Source organism: Bubalus kerabau, chromosome 4 (genome assembly GCF_029407905.1).
Source record: "Bubalus kerabau isolate K-KA32 ecotype Philippines breed swamp buffalo chromosome 4, PCC_UOA_SB_1v2, whole genome shotgun sequence".
Taxonomy (NCBI): domain Eukaryota; kingdom Metazoa; phylum Chordata; class Mammalia; order Artiodactyla; family Bovidae; genus Bubalus; species Bubalus kerabau.
In genome coordinates, this window is record NC_073627.1 from 92,374,550 (window position 1) to 92,396,671 (window position 22,122).

A 22,122-nucleotide genomic window follows, 5' to 3' on the forward strand; every position below is an offset into this window, starting at 1 on the left:
TTAGAACTTGGGGTGCAAGTTCTGCCTGCTCACCCTTTGCCCCTCTGTCCCTGGAATCTTACAACGATGAAGAAAAAGCCAGAACAATTACAGCACCTGCCCCTGCTACCACTGAACCACTGGACCAAGGCCAGCAGCCAAGCCCTAAGCATTGTCTTCTATGTGAGAAAATAAACCCTTGCTGTTTCAAACCACCACAGACAAATTCTGTTACTGTAGAAGGTGTTCTTGATTGATATCATGTGTGATGTTTGGAAACAGACATGTTCAAGTTCTGAGTGCGGAAGGATCGATGCTTTAGAACTGTGGTGCTGGAGAAGGCTCTTGAGAGTCCCTTGGACTGCAAGGAGATCAAACCAGTCAATCATAAAGGAAATCAGTCCTGAATATTCATTGGAAGGACTGATACTGAAGCTGAAGCTCCAATACTTTGGCCACCTGATGCGAAGAACTGACTCATTTGAAAAGACCCTGATGCTTGGAAAGACTGAAGGTAGGAGGAGAAGGGCACGACAGAGGATGAGATGGTTGGATGGCATCATCGATTGAATGGAAATGAGTTTGAGCAAGCTCCGGGAGATAGTGATGGACAGGGAGGCCATGGGGTCGCAACGAGTCGGACATGACTTAGCAACTGAACAACAACAGCTACTTATGGAATAATCTATAAAGTCTATCAAATTACTCTAAGTACATTATATAGGAGTACTCTGTATTAGTGCTTTACACATGAAGAAACCCTCAAGGCTCAAAAAATCTTAATTTGCAAAAGCTCTTACGACTATCAAGGAATAGAGTTAAAGTGAAAATCTGAGAGATCTACTTCAGAGCACAGGTTATATAAAAGGAGATATACTAATCTCTGAGAGTGAGCTAAAATATCAAAGGACATAGCAATCATGAATCTTTCTGTGCTAAACAGCAGATTAGAAATAGAAAGAGGAAAACTAGATACAATATACCAGAGAATGTGATGAACCTAAGATTGTGTTTAAAAATCCTATCAAGAAAAAATCAAGACAATAGATTTCAATAGGATAATTACAAGCCTGGAATTTAAAAGATTTGGTAATGTGTTCTCTGAATCTGGTACATATTTAGTGGAGTAGAAACTTTGCTGTCTTGAATACTTGGTAAGTTTTCAAGCATGTCTAGAACCCTTTCTATTGGTTTAGATTCCATACTAAATAGTCCAAATGCTAAAAAGATCATGACATAGATGTGATTCTTCTCTTGAGATGTCAATTTCTAGTAGAGGATACAAAAGTTAAAAATAAATAAATAAAAGATTCTGTAACTAGGGAGTGGAATTAAAATAATTTAAGCCAAAAAATCCCTGTATAAGTTTCAAATAAGAGTTACATATTTCACTGTAAAAAATAACATTTTTTGTACTAACAAATTATATGCAAATTATTTACTCAAATTATTTCAAATCCAGTTGCATATGTGTGCTGTTACTCAGTCGTGTCCACCTCTTTGCAGCCACATGGGCTGTAGCCCACCAGGCTCCTCTGTCCATGGGATTTTCCCGGCAAGAACACTGGACTTGTCATTTCTTACACTAGGAGATCTTCCTGACCCAGGGATCAAACCTGCTTCTCCTGCATCTCCTGCACTGGCAGGCACATTCTTCACTAGCACCACTGGGAACTGAAATTCAAATCAAAATTTTCATTCGCAGAAGGCAACTGCATTTCTCATTTTGAGAGTATCTTTGCATACATAATAGTAAAGAGTGTGGGCTCTGGTATCAGATGGCCTGGGTTCAAATCCCAGTTCTAATAATTAGTAGGTGGTGTGTTCTTGACTAAGTTATTTAACATTTCTGTACCCCAGGCTCCCCTCCTGTAGAATGGAGTAATTATGGTAACTTACCCCATAGGATCATTATGAACATTAAATGAATTTTGAACAGTAGCTGATTCCAGGGAAGCACTGTATCGAGTCCCATTAAATAATAGCTATTTTCCAGGATAAATCTGCAGTTTATACTTATTTCCTAACACATCTCAGATACTTGAGGGGTTCTTTTTCTCCTGCACTCTATAAAAATAAGGCAGCAGCTTTCCGAAGGTTTGAGGACTAGGTATTCTATTTCTGGCTGAGCTTATTTTCCTGCCTTAGGTGCCCAGAGTCTAAAGGAATACCAGGAGCTACTGACTGAGTTGAAGCACTTGAGAAATATGAAAAAAAGAAAACACAAACGAACCAACCCCAGGGGCTTCCTAGTGACAGGAAAGCCAGAGGGGGACGCCACTCTCTATCTTGCCAGAGCAACTCTGCCCAGGGGCCAAGGGGGACCTTGCACCTGGTCCAACCCTGAGGAAGGCAAGCTCTGGGCTCAGTCGGCTCTCCATCCGTTTCCAAACCACAGGCGGCTCCCAGTCTCCTCATCTCTCCTCTCCTTGGGGCCTTTGTGCCCTTGCCCCAAGGTGACCACAGCCTTGACACAGTCATCGGGCAGAAGTCTACCACGTTGCCCCTGCGCTCCCCCTGGGGAAGCACTCTGTGGTCACGCCAGTCAGCACGGTCACCCTTGCCCCAGGGGACAGTCTGAACACATCCCTCACACCTCTCAAACTGGGATGACAGGAACATGGAGATAAGCAAAGATAGTTTTTGGTGATTCTAACATGAAAATGAGACAAAATGGTAAAAGTCAATCATAAAAAAGGCCTTCCTAGTGTCGAGTCTAAGAAATAAAAAGGCACACAATTTACTTTGCAAAGTCCCATCAACTGTCAAGATAACAAATAAATTCTCAAAATGAATCAGATCTGATTGACTTAAGGTCCAAAGGAATAACATTTTGGACCATGTATCTCAGTATAATGCCTGTTGAACAACAGAACCTATTAGAGAAATTCATTTTCTCAGTGGAGACATAGCAAGCCATTATTTAATTTGATTGCTGTTGTTCAGCCGCCATGTATATATTGCTGTTGTTCAGTCCGTTAGTCCTGACATTGCGACCCCATGGACTGCAGCATGCTAAGCTCCTCTGTCCTTCAGTATCTTCTGGAGTTTGCTCAAATTTCTATCCACTGAGTAAATGATGCCATCCAACTATCTCATCCTCTGTTGCCCTCTTCTCCTCCTGCCTTCAATCTTTCCTAGCATCAGGGTCTTTTCCATCATCTTTCCATCAGGGGGCCAAAACATGGAGTTTCAGCTTCAGCATCAATCCTTCCAATGAATATTCAGGGTTGATTTCCTTTAGGATTGACTGGTTTGACCTCCTTGCAGTCCAAGGGGATTTCAAGAGTCTCCTCCAGCACTACAATTAGTAAGCATCAGTTCTCTGGTGTTCGGCCTTCTTTATGGTCCAACTAGGTGGAGAAGGCGATGGCACCCCACTCCAGTACTCTTGCCTGGAAAATCCTATGGCTGGAGGAGCCTGGTGGGCTGCAGTCCATGGGGTTGCAAAGAGTCGGACACGACTCAGCGACTGACTTCCCTTTCACTTTCACTCACTGGAGAAGGAAATGACAACCCACTCCAGTGTTCTTGCCTGGAGAATCCCAGGGAAGGGGGAGCCTGGTGGGCTGCCGTCTATGAGGTCGCACAGAGTCGGACACGACTGAAGCAACTTAGCAGCAGCAGCCGCAGCAGGGACTTCCCAGGTGGCTCAGACAGTAAAGCGTCTGCCTACAATGCGGGTTGGGAAGATCTCCTGGAGAAGGAAATGGCAACCCACTCCAATATTCTTGCCTGGAAAATCCCATGGATGGAGGAGCCTGGTAGACTACAGTCCATGGGGTCGCTCAAGACTGAGCGACTTCACTTTCACTTTTTCTTGATTTAAAAGAAGTTTGGAGAGAGCAAAGGTTGCATGTGTTGTGTTATCCTGCCACCTCGTGTCCATTGTCATTATTGCACGAGGTAGATTGGAAGAGGGCAAAACTTGTTTTTGCTGTGTTATACTGCCGCCTGGTGTCCATTGCCATTATTGCAAGGATTTATATATATACATATATATACCGCTAAGTTACATATATATACGTATATGGTCTTCCCTAATAGCTCAGTTGGTAAAGACTCTGCCTGCAATGCAGGAGACCCCGGTTTGATTCCTGGGTCGGGAACATCCGCTGGAGAACCGATAGCCTATTCTTGCACTTACCTGCTGCTGTTTCAGATGGTAAAGAAGTCTTAGTCGCTCAGTACTGTCCAACTCTTAGTGACCCCATGTACAGTAGCCTGCCAGGTTTCTCCGACCATGGCAGTCTCCAGGCAATAATACTGGAGTGGGTTGCCATTCCCTTCTCCAGGGGATCTTCCTGACCCAGGAATCAAATCCGGTCTCCTGCAGCTCCTGCACTGCAGGTGGATTCTTTACCCGCTGAGGCACCAGGGAAGCATATCATATATATATTTATATACACATATGTTCACATATGTTCAGTAACTCAGTCAAGTCTGATTCTTTGAGACCCGATGTACTGCAGCACGCTTAATTTCACGACTGCAGTCGCCATCTGCAGTGATTTCGGAGCCCAAGATATAAAATCTGTCACTGTTTCCATTGTTTCCCCAACTACTTGCCATGAAGTGATAGGACTGGATGCCATGATCTTAGTTTTTTGAATGTTGAGTTTTAAGCCAACTTTTTCACTCTCCTCTTTCACCTTCATCACGAGGCTCTTTAGTTGGTCAGTGAAGAGGTGACTCATTAGAAAAGACATGATGCTGGGGAAGATTGAAGGTAGGAGGAGAAGAGGATGATAGAGGACGAGACAGTTAGATGACATCACCGACTCAGTGGACATGAGTTTGAGCAAGCTCTGGGAGATGGTGAAGGACAGGGAAGCCTGGCTTGTTGCAGTCCATTGGGTGCCAAAGAGTGGGTCACAACTGAGTGACTGAACAAAAACAACAATACCATACAAAGTCTATAACATTAAAAAAGAACATAATCATTCCAATTTGGAATGAGACTATTTTAACAGCAATAATAGGTTTTTTTTTTTTAAAAAAAAAAAAAACATGACTTACTCTTAGAAAACACGCATCTAAAAAAAAAACAACAACAAAAAAGAAAACACGCATCTAAAGCTTGTCATTATCAACATGTTAGCAGTCATCACTGTTTGATGGAGTCATGGTGAATCCCAACAGAAGCACACACGGAGTTGAGCAAGCGGGGTTAGTACAGCTTGCACTGGTGGGGGCTGTCACAATGGGGTGCCCAGGGCTCTGCAAAGACTAATATGATTTAAAGTTTAAGGAAGCAGGGCTTTGTCCGGGATGGGATGCTTCCATTTGTATGGTATGTATGTTTATAAATGAATATTGATGTATATTTAAAATGTTTGTTTATTCATTCATTTATTTATTTTTGACTCTGCTGGGTCTTCACTGCTGCACGGGCTTTCCTCTAGTTGTGGCGAGGTGGGGCAGCTCTCTAGCTGTGGTGTGCGGGCTTCTCATTGCAGTGGCCTCGCTTGTTGCAGAGCACCAGCTCCATGGCTCACGGGCTCCAGTAGCTGTGGCTTCCAGGCTCTAGAGCACAGGCTCAACAGTTGGGTCACACAGGCTTAGTCGCTCTGCCGCATGTGGGATCTTCCTGGATCAGGGATCAAATTGGTGTCCCTTGCACTGCAAGAATCCTTAACCACAGAACCATCAGGGAAGCCCCAGTATCGATGCATTTTTATTAATGAAAGTCCACAGTTTATTCATACTTTCTTAGTTTTAATCTAATGTCCTAAAAAAGTCAAATTCCTTTTCCTGTTTCCAGGAGGTCAATCACATTACATTTCATTGTCATGTCTCCGCAGGCTACTCCTAGGTATGAAAATTTCTTAAGACTTTCCTAGTTATTGATGAACCTTGACAGTTTTGAGGAATACTGGTCAAGCATTTTATAGATCCCACTGGAACCTGTCTGATGTCTATTTCATGACTAACCTGGGAGGATGAGTTGGGAGAGAAAAACCACAGAGGTGAAGTGCCATTTCATCACATCATGCCAAGGGTACATACTCTGTATGTACTAAAGAGATTTATCACTGCTTGTACTGATCTTGGTCCTTGAAGTAGAGCTTATCAGACTTTGCCACTGTGAAGTTACCATGTACCTACATATTGTCCTTTGGGAAGAAGTCCCTAGAGCAACCCACAGAGAAGAAGCAGGGATTCATGCTCCCCTCCCTGAGGCAGAGCATCTACATAAATTATTTGGATTTCTTCTCTACAGCAGGTTTATCTACTCTCCCCCATTAAAAGAATTGAATTACTTTTTCGAGCCAATATGGACTCATTTAGTTTATAATGTTTGGTGATAATCCAATACTACTCTTTTTATTTTATTGATCAAATTATTCCAGCCATTGGGAAATCTTCCAGTTGGCTTCTGAGTCCCTCTAACAAACTTCTTCCATGTAGGTTTTTTTGGTCTGGTTTTTCCTTGAGAACTTCCTTACTTTGACTTCCATCCTTTCTAGCATTAATAAGATGCTCCAAGTTCATCTTGTATATTTCCTGCCTTTGTTCTAGAGTCAGTCCTTTCTCCACTTAGCCCAGCTTACTTATATTAGAGATCAAGATCCCAGCACACAAGTAAAGTGTGCTTGTTGCTCCTGGGTGTTTTCCTTCTAGCCTTTCTCGAGAGCTGAGAGCAAGGAAACAGGTGTGTGTGTACTAACCAGGTATATATACATACGTGTTCTGTAAGCATTTCTACAAGGAACTATATGTATCTATATTAAGCTAAATATGAATTCATATTCATGTCTCCAACTCTAATTCTTGACCACATGGATCCTAACCCTCTCATTGACCAGTCAGTTCCTATCCCAACAGGAAGAAACCTGGCTCTCACCACTCCTCATCCATTTCCTAAAATCTTCAGTTCCAATGTACGTGTATACTGGTATCCGAATTGTTACCGTGTATACCCATGGGAAACAACTTTATCCACTAAGAGTACAATGAGAGCTTATATTTCAAGGATAAACTTAAGTCTGGATAGCATAGTCTGCTTGGAAATTTTTATTTTATTTTATTTTTTTTAAACATGAACTACTAGCAAACATAATTGGGCTTCCCTGGTGGCTCGGTTGGTAAAGAATCCACCTGCAATGTGGGAGACCTGGGTTTGATCCCCAGGTTGGGAAGATCCCCTGGAGGAGGGCATGGCAACTCACTCCAGTATTCTTGCCTGGAGAATCCCCATGGACAGAGGATCCTGGTGGGCTACAATGCATGGGGTCACAAAGAGATGGACACCACTGAGCAACTAAGCACAGTACAGCAAATATAATTAAGTCAAAGACTAAGAGGAGACCCTAGCAAGGTAGTGCAGGGTATAGGAGTTTGGACAACAGAGGCAAGCAACCATGGGATTTTTTTCTTCTATAGGCAAGTGAAAGAAGCTGGGTAAATCTGGGGCATCATAGCAAGGGGCTGTGATGTGTGAATGGAAAAGCAACATGATTTCATAAGAGGTTAGGTGACTAGATGAAAAGTGGTGAGCATTTGTGGTCAATAGAAGAGTACGTAAAACATGGAACTTATTAAAGTTAGTGGAGACTGCAGAAACAAACTGAGGTTTTACATGTTTTCCCATTATTGTTATATCTTTGAGAAGGTACATATGACTTAGCTATTGGAGCTGATGAAAGACTTTAGTCTTTCACTAGGTCTCTAATGATTCACATGAGTCAGTATTCTATGTCCAAATCTTTTATGAACAAAGGGGGAAAAAATGCTTGTGAATCTAGAAGCCTGGAAAAATCCTTTGCACACAATTACTATATCAGCCTTTGTGATACAGTAATTGTGCAGTAATTTATGCAGGAGTATGCTTCTTTTGGGCTTCCTTACTGGCTCAGACGGTAAAGAATCTGCTTGCAATCCAGGAGACACGGGCTCGATCCTTGGGTTGGGAAGATCCCTGGAGAAGGGAATGGCTACCTGCTTCAGTATTCTTGCCTGGAGAATTCCATGGACAGAGGAGCCTAGGAGGCTGCAGTCCATGGGATCGCAAAGTGTCAGACACGACTGAGCTACTAACACAACATGCTTCTTTTAAACTGAATGTATTCAATAACTGAGATGCTTGTCTTAGTATATTCAACTTAAGTACATTCCTCCAAAGAAGATTAAACTCTTTATAATTTGTCAGTTTTTGCATACTAAATCTGGTAAGAAGTTTCTCATAACAATTACTTAAAATTTGGAGAATCTATGACAAACCTAATTATGCTTAGCGCCTATTACTGATCTATGAGAACATACGTCATATAATTTTGACTGTTAGGAGGAGGACCATTATGTAACTATCCAAAGACACTTTTATATTTTGTTATTCTATTGCCATTTTAAGAGATATGAGTTGTGTTTAGTAATTTGTGTTTCTTTTAAAAATTTTATTTAGGAACTGTTCAGATTTTCAACGAACTGAATCATTTCTCTATGATCTTAATGTCACTGAAGGATCTGAAAATTACAATTTAACTAGTAGTATATTTTTGATTTGGAGCACTGTAAACTCTCATGAGATTAAACCTTTAAAAAGATATTAATTATTATCATTCTGTTTACTTGAGTATAATAATATATATAATATTTCATTTTAAGCAAGCTTTGGAAACAATGTTAGTTTACTCAATTCATAAAACCATGGTAGGAAATTTTGAATTATGAGAAATTTAATCCTGATTTTGAACAAATCAAAATATTTTGCTAACATTATTTCCATATGATAAACTAAGTGTTAAAAACTCTGATCATGTTTCAAAGTTCCTCTTTTATTTTGAAATTAAAAACTTTTTTACTACCTTGTAGTTATAAAATCAGAATACTGATTAATCAGATACTTTCCAATACTCATTAAAAGAAACACAATTTAATAACTTCTTTTTTTCTTTTAGAAAATGCTTAATGTTTATCTGAACTATATAGCCCCACAGTATATGAAAAATGACTTTTGATCAATTCTTTTGGAAAATTTTTGAAACATAATTTTTTTTTTATCAGTTGACCTTTATAAGAAAGGAGGAAAGAAGAAAAAGAAAGTGACATATGGCTGGATTTTTCAAACTTGGGCCCTAGATAGTATTATCAAGTCATACAGTTGGAAAAAAAAAGAGCCATCATTGATTAATCCCGAAAGTACAGAAGCAAAGAAGAGGAAAACTTCTAATGCCCTATGTTGAATAAGATGATCTCTTTTAGATGAGCAAGGCAATATTCTCATGAAAGTTCCTTTGTTGTTGTTGTTGTTATTTTTCAAATAAACAATTTTGTTCATGTCAAAACCTCCCCAAAATGATCACTGCAATTCCAAACTGTCCTTGGTGAAATGTTGCCAGTGATGAGATCAGTGTACAAGTTAGCTTTATGGCGAGAAAACATGATGAAGGAGGCAGATGTCAGGCTGAAAGAAGGGTCACCGTAGACTGAGACAATTCCATGAGGACTGAATGATCTGATCTATAAAAGATAATGCTGCGTACCTCTGAGTCTCTGGAACCTGGCCAAAGCCTAAGAATCGCTCATCAGGGACTGATACCGGGCACATTAAACTAAACAAAGTCGAGTTCAAGAACATGAAGATCGAGGAAGAAGTCCTTATGAGGTTTTGATTTGGTGACCAGAGACAAAGTTTGTCCAAGAAACACCAGCCCTAGGAAACCTTCTGAACTTTTCAGCCCCCAGGGCTGGCTCAAACAGTCATCAGACCTAGTCCATCTTGTACTTATATATTTTTCTCTTGTTAATAAACAATATTCAAGTCACCCAACACAAGTGGACAGACACTCAAGACATGCAGACAGGCTGTAGAGTCCTATGTTAGAAAGTTAGAAAATAATTGTATCAAGGGACAATATAACTCCAAACAGACAACCACAAAAAAATTCCAAGGAATAAAAAATAAGCTCAACACTGAAAGGCTTTAACAAAATATCAGAGCTCCATTCAGTGTGGATTTCTTTCTCAGGCAAAGGGCAGGTAGAGAACAGATAGAGAAGAGAGATCTCAAATGCACACTCGATTCCTGCTTTGAGTGCAAGCTGGGGTGTGTGTTTGAGGGTAATTCTGGGTGAGATTAACATTCGAATCATTAAAAAAAGAGTAAAGCAGATTTTTCTCCCTAAAATGAGCGGGCCTTATCCCATGAATGGAAGACCTGAATGGAATAAAAAGGCCGAGTGAGACAAACTCCTCCTGCCTGACTGCCTTGATCTGGAACATCAGGGTCCTGCCTTCCAACCAGGACACAAACATGAGCACTGCTGGGATCTCTGGGAGAGACATCTTCAAGTACTGTAGTCTGTAAGTACAAGATGAACTGGGGCTTCCCAGACAGCGATAGTGGTAAAGAATCCAACTCCCAATGCAGGAGACACAAGAGAAGCAGGTTTGATCCCTGGGTTGGGAAGATCCCTGGAAAAGGGAACAGCTACCCATTCCAGTATTCATGTCTGGAAAATCCTATGGACAGAGGAGCCTGTAGACTATCATCTATAGGGTCACAAACAGTGGGACACCACTGAAGCAACTTAACACATGTGCACAAGATGGACTAGGTCTGATAACTCTTTGTTGGAGCCAGCCTTGGGGCTGAAAAGTGAAGATGTCAAAAAAATAAAAAAAAAGAAGATTGGACATCACACTACCAGCTCTCCCAGTTTCAAGCTTTCAGGCACGGACTTGAAACTAAACCATCAGCGCTCGTAAGTCTCCAGCTTACTGAGTGTAGACCTTGCAGTTCTCCGCCTCCACAATCTTGTGAGCTAGTTATTGATAATAAATTTTTTATCTCTTAGAATAAATCATATGGATCATTCTGTAAATGATTATACAGTAATCATACTCACGCGTGCTCACACACACACACACGTATCCTATTGGTTCTGTTTCTCTGGAGAAAGCTGACTAATCCAAATATCAAAGTACAATGAGCTGGTGTAAGTCATACAGAGAAAGTCAATGTACAAATAACCACTCCCTGAAACTTTTGTATTTTAAGAAAGTTTACACAGACTTGAAATAAGAGTAAAGGGATCTTTTCAAAAGGAAAAGCAAAGGACTTCATAGTGAAAACTGTTTTTAATGTTCTTGGACCAAATAAATTTCTACAGATCTTCAGGGGTCAACCATGTGATGGAGGAACATGTTCAGTTAATGAGTGCTCCTGAGTGCAAGATTTAATTGATTCTCTGGCATAGGCCCAAGCTTCTTTACAGGGTCCCCAAGACACCAGATATTCCAGTTTCTGAAATATAAATGTAAAATTTCTGGAAGTTTCAAAGATAATAAGCAAATGCAAAACAGGAAGATTGTGCAAGGCCCAATATTCACTCAGAACACTCTACTGTTAAACAACTGAAAGCAAAGTAAGCGATCCAGAAAATCGTCTTCAAATTCATTTTCCATTGTGAAAAGTCAACACAGAATATATGCAGGTTGATTTTTATTTACTAACGTGCTTTAAAGAAATACATGTGTATTCCAAGGAACAATCTTACGGTTATAACGTTATAAAGTTTCTTAGACTAGGCAGTCTCTAGATAGAGGAATTTCTGGGTTGGTCATAAAGGGGCGATAAAGCTGGGGCCTCCTTAAGGGATTCTAGGCATCTACATTCTAAAGGTTTCCAAGTCTTCCATACACCCAGGGCTCCATTAGTACCTTTAACTCAATGATTTTGGAAATGAATCACCAAAACAGAGGCAGAAATTTAGAAGAAAGTGCCTGTTGAAAAACAGATAAGACTCTGAAAGAGGGGACCAGAATTCAGTAAGACTTGGAGAAGTGGACAGGAATCCACAGGATTTTGTCCTCAGGTGTCATGCTGACAAAAGGAAAATCAGGGTGGACAAGAGCAGGGTGGATCTGAGTTTGCATATCATGTTTCAGAACAAGAGTAGTTAAAAGTATTTCCTTTTACTTGTTTATTCTCATGTGTGTCTTACAAAAGGTTAGATGAGCACAGCGTCTTTTGACTCCTGTGCCATGGAAGAAAGCCAGGCTCACTGTCAGCGGTGTGACCACCAAGGTTGCCTTTCTGAGCCAGTCTTAAGATTCAGGGCATGGCGATGTTATATTGGAGTCTCAAAGACTGAATGAGGTCAAACCACAAGAAGTTTTCTTCTGCAGGAGCCCAGCACAAGTGATCCAAGGCTGCACAAAATGTGATAGCATTTCATATATGGTCTGAAGAGTCAAGGGCAGGATGGCATTTCGATAAAAGGTTTGACAGTCCACAGGGTAAATATTCAGCATACCTACATATTGGCTCTGGGATCTTGGGCAAGTATCTGAGTCTCACTTTCATTACAAAGCTGTTTTAGAGATGAAACCAGTGGGCATAATGCCCAGTCCATAGCTCAACAAATGGCAGCCATCCGAATTTTCATCACCTAAACTTCTCTCCGATGGAGAAAAGCCGATTCACATTTAAGTGCTATCTTCTATGTGGCAGGCACTGTACTAGTCATTTCCAGGTTTGACCTCCTTTAATGCTTACAAAGTCCCTGAGAGATACTCTTCTATGTCATAGGAGTCTAGAACCTGAGACTGTATCACAACAAAGTACAATCGAAAATGTACCGAGAGGGGACTTCCCTGGTGGTCCAGCAGCTAATCCACGCTCCCAATGCACAGGGCCCAGATTCGATTTCTGGTCAGGGAACTAGATCCCATATGCTGCAACCACGATATCACATGCTGCAATGAAGATCCAGCACAGTTAAGTAAACAAATATTTTTTAAAAAAGAAAATACATGGAAAAGGGTGGGGGAGTTGTCTCATTGTAAACAAATGATTGCTAACTCCTCTTTTGGCTGCTGTTGCTGCTGCTGCTAAGTCGCTTCAGTCGTGTCCAACTCTGTGCGACCCCATAGACAGCAGCCCACCAGACTCCCCCATCCCTGGGATTCTCCAGGCAAGAACACTGGAGTGGGTTGCCATTTCTTCCTCCAATGCATGAAAGTGGAAAGTGAAAGCGAAGTCACTTAGTCGTATCCGACTCTTAGCGACCCCACGGACTGCAGCCCACCAGGCTCCTCTGTCCATGGGATTTTCCAGGGAAGAGTACTGGAGTGGGGTGCCATTGCCTTCTCCAGGTCTTAATTCTATGACCCAATATGGCCAAGGAGCAAGCATCTTTTAATTTCATGACTGCAGTCATCATCAGCAATGATTTTGAAGCCCAAGGAAATAAAGTCTGTCACTATTTCCATTGTTTCCCTATCTATTTGCCATGATGCTTTTGGACTGTGGTGTTGGAGAAGACTCTTGAGAGTCCCTTGGACTGCAAGGAGATCCAACCAGTCCATTCTAAAGGAGATCAGCCCTGGGATTTCTTTGGAAAGAATGATGCTAAAGCTGAAACTCCAGTACTTTGGCCACCTCATTTGAAGAGTTGACTCATTGGAAAAGACTCTGATGCTGGGAGGGATTGGGGGCAGGAGGAAAAGGGGACAACAGAGGATGAGATGGCTGGATGGCATCACCAATTCGATGGACGTGAGTTTGAGTGAACTCCGGGAGACGGTGATGGACAGGGAGGCCTGGCGTGCTGCGATTCATGGGGTCGCAAAGAGTCGGACACGACTGAGCGACTGAACTGAACTGAACTGAATGGGACCAGATGCCATGATCTTAGTTTTTTGAATGTTGAGTTTTACTTTGCCAACAAAGGTCTGTTTAGTCAAAGCTATGGTTTTTCCAGTAGTCATGTATGGATGTGAAAGTTGGACCATAAAGAAGGCTGAGCACCGAAGGATTGATGCTTTTGAACTGTGGTGTTGGAGAAGACTCTTTAGAGTCCCTTGGATGGCAAGGAGATCAAACCAGTCAGTCATAAAGGAAATCAATCCTGAATATTCATTGGAAAGACTGATGAAGTTAAAGCTCCAATACTTTGGCCACCTGATGTGAAGAGCTGACTCATTAGAAAAGATCCTGATGATGGGAAAGACTGAAGGCAGGAGGAGAAGGGGACGACAGAGGATGAGATGGTTTGTTGGCATCATTGACTCAATGGACATGAGTTTTAGCAAACTCCAGGAGATAGTGAAGGACAGGAAAACCTGGTTGTGCTGCAGTTCATGGGGTCACAAAGAGTCAGACAAGTCTGAGCAAATGAACAACAATATGGCCAAGAGAATATGGATAGAGTTATAGTCAGATTTCTCAATATTAACAGGAACTTTAAAGAGGAAAATAAACCTTTCAAAAACTGTATTACAATGATCAACATTCCCAAATTTTCTAGAGCAATGCTTGGTAGGGGCGGGGCGAAGAAAACTGTGAGTCTACTTTTTTCAGAATTTGTCTAAGCGATCCAAAATCTGAAATACCATTTTTCCTCCAAGGTTTGGCTTATAATGTCAAAGACAGTCAAAATTTCAGTGCTATTTGATGCTTGAACAGCAGTTTCTTCTCACCTGCAAAATTGTGAGTTGCCACCTGGTGATAGCAAGGTTCCATTCGTGCCATTCAAGAGGAAAGGGTGGTCTTAAGTCTGAAAGAAATCACAAAAATGCCGACTGGTTTTTGTTCAAGGAATAGGTTTTTCTATTAAAAAAAAAAAAAGCTAAAATCTAGATTATTAAGTATTATCCACACAGACAGACTCAAGAGTGAATTAGGGGGAAAAGGAATTTTGCCATTGAGCAAGTCTCTCACTGGTCCTCATTGCTGCTGCTGCTGCTGCTAAGTCGCTTCAGTCGTGTCCGACTCTGTGTGACCCCATAGACGGCAGCCCACCAGGCTCCCCCGTCCCTGGGATTCTCCAGGCAAGAACACTGGAGTGGGTTGCCATTTTCTTCTCCAGCGCATGAAAGTGAAAAGTGAAAGTGAAGTTGCTCACGTTCCTGTTCTGCTGTGTTACAGGTCCTGGTCCCAGGGCTGTTCTGGCTCCGTTATAGCTTAGATCGTTCTAGCAACACATCTGCAGCCTCCTCTCCACTCACAGGTCCCTGCCATTCTCCCCGTTACTCCTTACGTCCCATCCCTCCCACTCCTCTGCCCTCCCTCTCTTCTCTAAGGCATTTTGAAACTGCAGGGGACTGTTTCCTGTCTTCTAGGAACCTTCACATCCCCAAATAACAGCAGAATGTCTACCCAAAGCTTTCAGTCCTTCTCCTTTTGTTAAAGCGTCAACAGTTACTTTGTGCCCTTTCTGGTTGTACTATTTGCAGATAAACAATCTGAAGGCTCATGTATTCATTTTATAAACTTGTGTTGCAATCCAGTTTTCAATTCTACTGCAAATAACAGTCAATGGAATTTTTCATGCTTCTGAACTGAATTATGTTTTATACCCAGAAGAAGAGGGCAGCTTTAATTAATTTCTTTATTACACAATAGATCACTCAAAATATTGCCGCTGTCTGGACTCAATCACCAAGACATTAAGGCCAGGGGCTGCCTTGACCATGAAAAGTAAGGCTTTGTCTTGATGAAAGCACACATCTAACATCTAATGGAAATAATTTCAGGAAAAATTAAAAGGGTATCAGCTGATATTTTGTCCTTTTTTTCAATATTTTTTTATTAACAAAAAGTACTAAACTCAATCCTTGATTTTATCCTACCACTGCCTATACTCCAATTATTAGTTAAAATAAATAAGCCTTGTTTTTCTTTTTATGTGGACCATTTTTTACAAGTCTTTATTTGTTATAAGACTGCTTGTTTTACGCTTTGGTTTTTTGACCATGGGATGTGGGATCTTGGCTTCCTGACCAGGGATCGACCCACACCCCTGTACTAGAAGGCAAAGTCTCAATCACGGACAGCCAGGGGCGTCCCCGTACACCCTGTATTTAATAAAGAGTTCTTGCCTTTTGTTCTTGACTGTTCTGGGTTTTCTGGTCATCTCATCAGAACCACCTCTTACTTGGGTTGGGTGCCATGTTTCCCAGAATGCCCTTTCTGCATGGTTTGATTTTCTGCCATCAGAGAAACTTGCATGGGACTTAGAAAGTTAAGGCATCCTTCTCAGGAGGTTACAGTGGCCAGAGGTGATGGCATCCTGTGTTTTTGGCTAATTTCAGCTTCCTTGTCCCCTGCAGTTCTTCAAGCTGACATTTCTCCAATCCTCCCCCTGTAGCATTCTCCATAAGCTCCTCGACATGTGTGTAAGCCCTGATACCTTTATTAAATCCCTTTCTTTCTGTAATATTTGCAATGGCTGTTTTCTGGACTGAACCCATTTCCATTACTAAAAATTGTAGTAATGTTTGTTACAGGATATCAGGCAAGGAAAAGCTTCACAAAGTCCTACCAAGGTTTGTCCAGTGAAAGGAAGTAATTAATGGAGCAAGTTGAAAAGAAGAGTTGTCTACTTTTACAAACCACTGAATTCACACAAGAAAAAGAAATATTTGAATGCAAGTGAGGATTTTGTATTATGCATCTTTACTGGTAAAACACCTACATTTTTTTACTCTTGAAAACTGTTCTTTATTGCTTCCTCTCCTATCTTTGAAATGGCTGACTGTATTTTCCAATTCCCAGGAGTAATTTAGCATATTTCCCAGCTGCCTCCTGCCTCACTCCAGTTACACTTCAGCTTTATGTACTGTTTATTAATATCTGAAATAGAAACTCTACTGGCACCTAATGCATTCCGTTGACACTGGCTAGCAGATTTCTTGGAATAGTCTGACCTTCTTTTGAGGGAACTTCCCAGGTGGCGTTAGTGGTAAAGAACCCATGTGCCAAAGCAGGAGACGTAAGAGATGCAGGTTTGATTCCTGGGTCGGGAAGATCCCCTGGAGAAAGGCATGGCAATCCACTCCAGTATTGTTGTCTGGAGAATTCTATGGACAGAAGGAGCCTGGTGGGCTACAGTCCATAGGGTTACAAAGAGTCGGACACGACTGAAGCGACTTAGCATGCAGCATGACTTTCTTATCCTCATTGCATTTTAAAATTGCTTAAGGAATGGATGTGCTAAAAGTTCAGGCACTGAGCTTGTTGGAGGAAAAGGTCACACAACTCCAATAAATACATAATTTTATTTTTCACTGGTGATGAAGTTCATGCTCTAATACCATACACCTTGCAAAGGAAGTAGAGAAGAGCAGTGAGCTTTCAGAGTGCTGGGGTAGTGTGTGGGGTAGTCTCGCTTCATCCTGCAGATTTACCCACATGTCCATCTATGACTGCACAAAATTTCTAACTTAGCATTCTAGAGTAGTAAACTTTTGCTTTACATTTTAAAATGGTTTACATTTTAAAATTTAATACATAATAAGATCAGTTCTTACTTACATATTAAAAAAAACACAGAAAAGTTTATAGTTAAGTTTTAAAACTTTATTAGCTGCTCCTGTGAGGACTACGTTAATGAAAATTAAAACAAAAGAAGAGTTAATTTTATGCATCTGACTTTTCCCCCATGCAATACTGTATTTGTCAGGATGGGGTAGGTTTTTCCATAGTAACAAACAACCCCCACATCCCAATGGATTTCTCACTCACATATATGGTACACTGTTAGCCACGAGGGAAGCCCTGCCCATCACCCTCACCCAAGTGTCCTGGTTACTGGAGACTCTAGTGTACCCTATGTTACCACAATCATAGAAGCAGGAGGAAGAGAGGTGGAGACTCTTCCACTCACTCTTTAAGCTTCTGCTTGGAAGTTACACATGCCACTTGCATTCACATTCCAGGGCCTAAAGCAAGTCACATGGCTTCACTTCACTTCAGAGTGGGTGGAGAATTAAAATCTTATCATATGCCAGAGGGAGAGCTGGAATATGCATGCATGCTGTGCTGTGCTTAGTCCCTCGGTCGTGTCCGACTCTCTGTGACACCATGGACTGTAGCCCGCCAGGCTCCTCTGTCCATGGGGATTCTCCAGGGAAGAATACTGAAGTGGGTTGCCATGAGTTCCTCCAGGGGATTTTCCCAACCCAGAGATCGAATCCTGTTCTCCCTCATTGTAGGCAGATTCTTTACATCTGAGCCACCAGGGAAGCCCAAGAATACTGTAGTGAGTAGCCTATCTGTTCTCCAGGAGACCTTCCCGACTCAGGAATCCAACCAGGGTCATCTGTAATGCGGGTGGAATCTTTACCAACTGAGCTACCAGGGAATCTCCATGCATGTAGATTATAGAAAACTGTTTAATTCATTGCCATTGTTAGATTACATTACAACCTAGTGAGTGCATGCATTATCGATGAGACAACAGTCTCCCTAGAGGATGAATACTGGTTCTTTAAGCGGTGGGGGCCAAAATTTAGATAGCACAATGGGCTGTGTGTACGCTCCAAAGTGACACATTATATAAATACATATACTATGATATTAAAAATTCATTTGTGGGTGATTGGCAAAAAAAATCTAAAAAGGCTCCTTAACGGGGGTTGATAATGAAAATAAAGTTGAGAAGTACTAGTTTAGTGGGAAGCATACTGAGTTTGGAGCTTTCCTGGTAGCTCAGCTGGTAAAGAATCTGCCTGCAATGAAAAAGACCCTGGTTCAATTCCTGGATTGGGAAGATCCTCTGGAGAAGGGATAGGCTATTCACTCCAATATTCACGGGCTTCCCTGGTGGCTCAGATGGTAAAGAATCTGTCTGGAGAATCCCGTGGGCAGAGGAGCCTGGTTGGCTACAGTCCATGGGATCGCAAAGAGTTGGACACGACTGAGCAACTAAGCAAAGCGCAGCAGCATTCTGAGTTTGAGAATCAGGAAGGAGGCATTCTAGTTCTGGCATTGGGTGAAATCAGTTAATCGACCACTCAGCTTGAAAAGCTTAGTTCTTCTCATCCTTTGTTTTCTTGGGCTGCTATAACAAATGATCACAAAATGGGTGACTTAACAGACATTTATTCTCTCACAACTCCAGAGGCTAGATGTCTAAAATATCAAGGAATCAGGTGTCGGTAGAGTCATGCTCTCTCTGAAGGCCCTGAGGGAGAACATGTGCCATGGGTCTGCTCCAGCTGCTGGGGGAGCCAACAAGCCTTGGTGTCCCTTGAGTTGTGGACAACAGAATTCTAATTCCTGCCTCTGTCTTCACATTGTCTTCTGTGTGTGTGTGTCTGCATGTCTCCAAATCTCTCTCTCCTTGTAAAAACAATATTCACTGGAGTTTGGCCCATCTTAACATACTATGGGCTGGAAGAAGCACAAGCTGGAGTTAAGATTGCTGGGGAAAATATCAGCAACCTCAGATATGCAGATGAAACCACCCTTATGGCAGAAAGTGAAGAGGAACTCAAAAGCCTCTTGATGAAAGTGAAAGAGGAGAGTGAAAAAGTTGACTTAAAGCTCAACGTTCAGAAAAGCAAGATCATGGCATCTGGTCCCATCACTTCATGGGAAATAGATGGGGAAACAGTGGAAACAGTGTCAGACTTTATTTTTGGTGGCTCCAAAATCACTGCAGATGGTGACTGCAGCCATGAAATTAAAAGACACTTGCTCCTTGGAAGGAAAGTTATGACCAACCTAGATAGTATATTCAAAAGCAGAAACATTACTTTGCCAACAAAGGTCCGTCTAGTCAAGGCTATGGTTTTTCCTGTGGTCATGTATGGATGTGAGAGTTGGACTGTGAAGAAAGCTGAGCGCAGAAGAATTGATGCTTTTGAACTGTGGTGTTGGAGAAGACTCTTGAGAGTCCCTTGGACTGCAAGGAGATCCAACCAGTTCATTCTGAAGGAGATCAGCCCTGGGATTTCTTTGGAAGGAATGATGCTAAAGCTGAAACTCCAGTACTTTGGCCGCTTCATGCGAAGAGTTGACTCATTGGGAAAGACTCTGATGCTGGGAGGGATTGGGGGCAGGAGGAGAAGGGGACGACAGTGGATGAGATGGCTGGATGGCATCACTGACTCGATGGATGTGAATCTGAGTGAACTCCGGGAGTTGGTAATGGATAAGGAGGCCTGGCGTGCTGCGATTCATGGGATCACAATTGAGCGACTGAACTGAACTGAACTGAACATACTATGGTACCATCTTAACTTGATACATCTTCAAAGCTCTACTTCCAAATAAGGTCATATTCACAGGTACTTGGGGTTAGGAGTCCAACATATCTGGTTTTTTAATCAATAGAACTTGAATTTATGCCCTTTGATTCCATACCTATCTATGTGACTTTTTTTTTTTTTTTTTTTTTTTTTGCAGTGCCCACTACATTCTAGGTCTGTGTTTGAGACAGAAAGATTCCTTTAGTTGGAGCAAACTTTTTAGTCCCTACTATGTGCCAGGCACTGTTCTAGGCACTAGAGTTACAGTTATAATAATACAACAAACAAAGAAATCTAGACCAATTTCTACCAATTTTTTAGGGCTTCTAATCCACAATAGAAATGGATGATAGATATAAATAATACAAAAACACTACGAAGGAAGACAGGACAGAGTAAGATGATGGAGAGTGACAGAGCGGAGGATGTAATTGTGGGTAAGGTAGCTGGGAGAAGCCTTTTTATGGAGTTGAGTTTGAGTTAAAGGCTTTGAATGAAGGGAGGGAAAAACCATGTGACTACCGAGGAAGGAGAGTTCCAGACAGAGATCAGCAAATGTAAAAGTCCTGAGCTTGCAGGCCCATAAAGGGTAGTGCAGGCATGTGCAGAAGAAACATGCCATAGGTGAGTGTGTTTGATGGGTACAGCATGGTAGAGTGGAGGGAGCAAAACAGCAGAGGAAAGAAGTGAAGTGTGAGAGGTCATAGGGGATCAGAACAGACAGTGTTTAAAGGCTGTAGGAAGTATTTTGGCTGTTATTTTAAACATGCTTGCTTGCTAAGTCACTTCAGTCATGTCTGACTCTGTGTGCCCCATGGACTGTAGCCTGCCAGGCTCCTCTGTCCATGGGATTCTCCAGGCAAGAATACTGGAGTAGGTTGCCATGCCCTCTATCAGAGGATTGTCCCGACCCAGGGATCAAACCCATGTCTCCTGAGGCTCCTGCTTTGCAAGTGGATTCTTTACCACTGAGCCACCAGGGGAAGCCTCACTGATGCTTAATTTATTGCTCCACTGATCATATGGTGTGGCACTGACGGAGGAAAAGATACATGGATCAGTGAAACAGAATAGAGAATTCAGAAGTAGACTCACACAAACGTCTCAGGTAAATTTTGACAAAAATACAGAAATAACTCAATAAAGGACTGTGTTTTCAATAAACAGTATGGAGCAACTGGATATTTCCAGGCCAAAAAGAAAAGAAAATAATGAGCCTTGACCTAACCCTCATAACTTATGTAAGAATTAATTTTTTTAAGTCACCAATTTAAAAAATAAAATATAAATCCATGAAAGGTTTTTTCAAATAGGAGAAAATACTTGGGACCTAGAGCTATACAGAGTTCTTAGAATTGCCATCAAAAGCATGATCCATAAACAAAAAGGTTTGACAAATTGGACTTTTTGAAACAACTTTTGCTCTGCAAAAGCCCATGTGGAGAGGATGAAAAGACAATGTACAGACTTGGAGAAAATATTTACAAACACACATTTAACACTGGGCTTACCAGATGGCGCTAGTGGTAAAGAAACCCTCTGCCAATGCAGGGGATGTAAGGGATGTGGGTTTGATCCCTGGGTCAGGAAGATCCCCTGGAGTAGGAAATGGCAACCCACTTCAGTATTCTTGCCTAGAAAATCCCAAGGATAGAGGAGCCTGGTGAGCTACAGTCCGGGGGGTTGGAAAGAGTCGGACACGACTGAGTGCACACCCACATACACGACATATAAAGACCTCTCACACTGATTAGCAAGGAAGAAACAAACAAAACTCCCCAAACAATCCAATTAAAAAATGCACAAAATTCATGAAGAGGTATTTCACTGGAGAGAATATGTAGATGGCAAATAGAGTCATAATAGTCGTTTCACATTATCAGTCATCAGAAAAAAGCAGATTTAACCACAATGAGATAGTACTACACACCTATCAGAATTACTAAAATAAAATGGTAACAACATTAAATGCTATTAAGAATGTGGAGAAACCAAATCAAGATGGATTAAAATCAACATGTAAAGAATGAAACTGCAGAACCAATACTAGACTGAACATAGGAGGATATTGTAAAGTAGATAATTATAGCTAGGAAAGATGTTTCAGAGAAAGACAAACACAACAGAAAATGGACAAACTGGTTTTAAGGAATAATTTGC

The 22,122-nt window shown here is 41.6% G+C and overlaps 1 long non-coding RNA gene across 1 annotated transcript in view; it reads right to left on the minus strand.

Moving 5' to 3' along the window:
- Positions 1–22,122, minus strand: part of LOC129649974 (uncharacterized) — a 66,442-nt gene that overhangs the window by 20,600 nt on the left and 23,720 nt on the right. Inside the window, exon 2 of the long non-coding RNA XR_008713494.1 lies at positions 14,407–14,483. This is a non-coding gene — a long non-coding RNA (uncharacterized LOC129649974). The remainder of the gene's footprint in view (positions 1–14,406; positions 14,484–22,122) is intronic.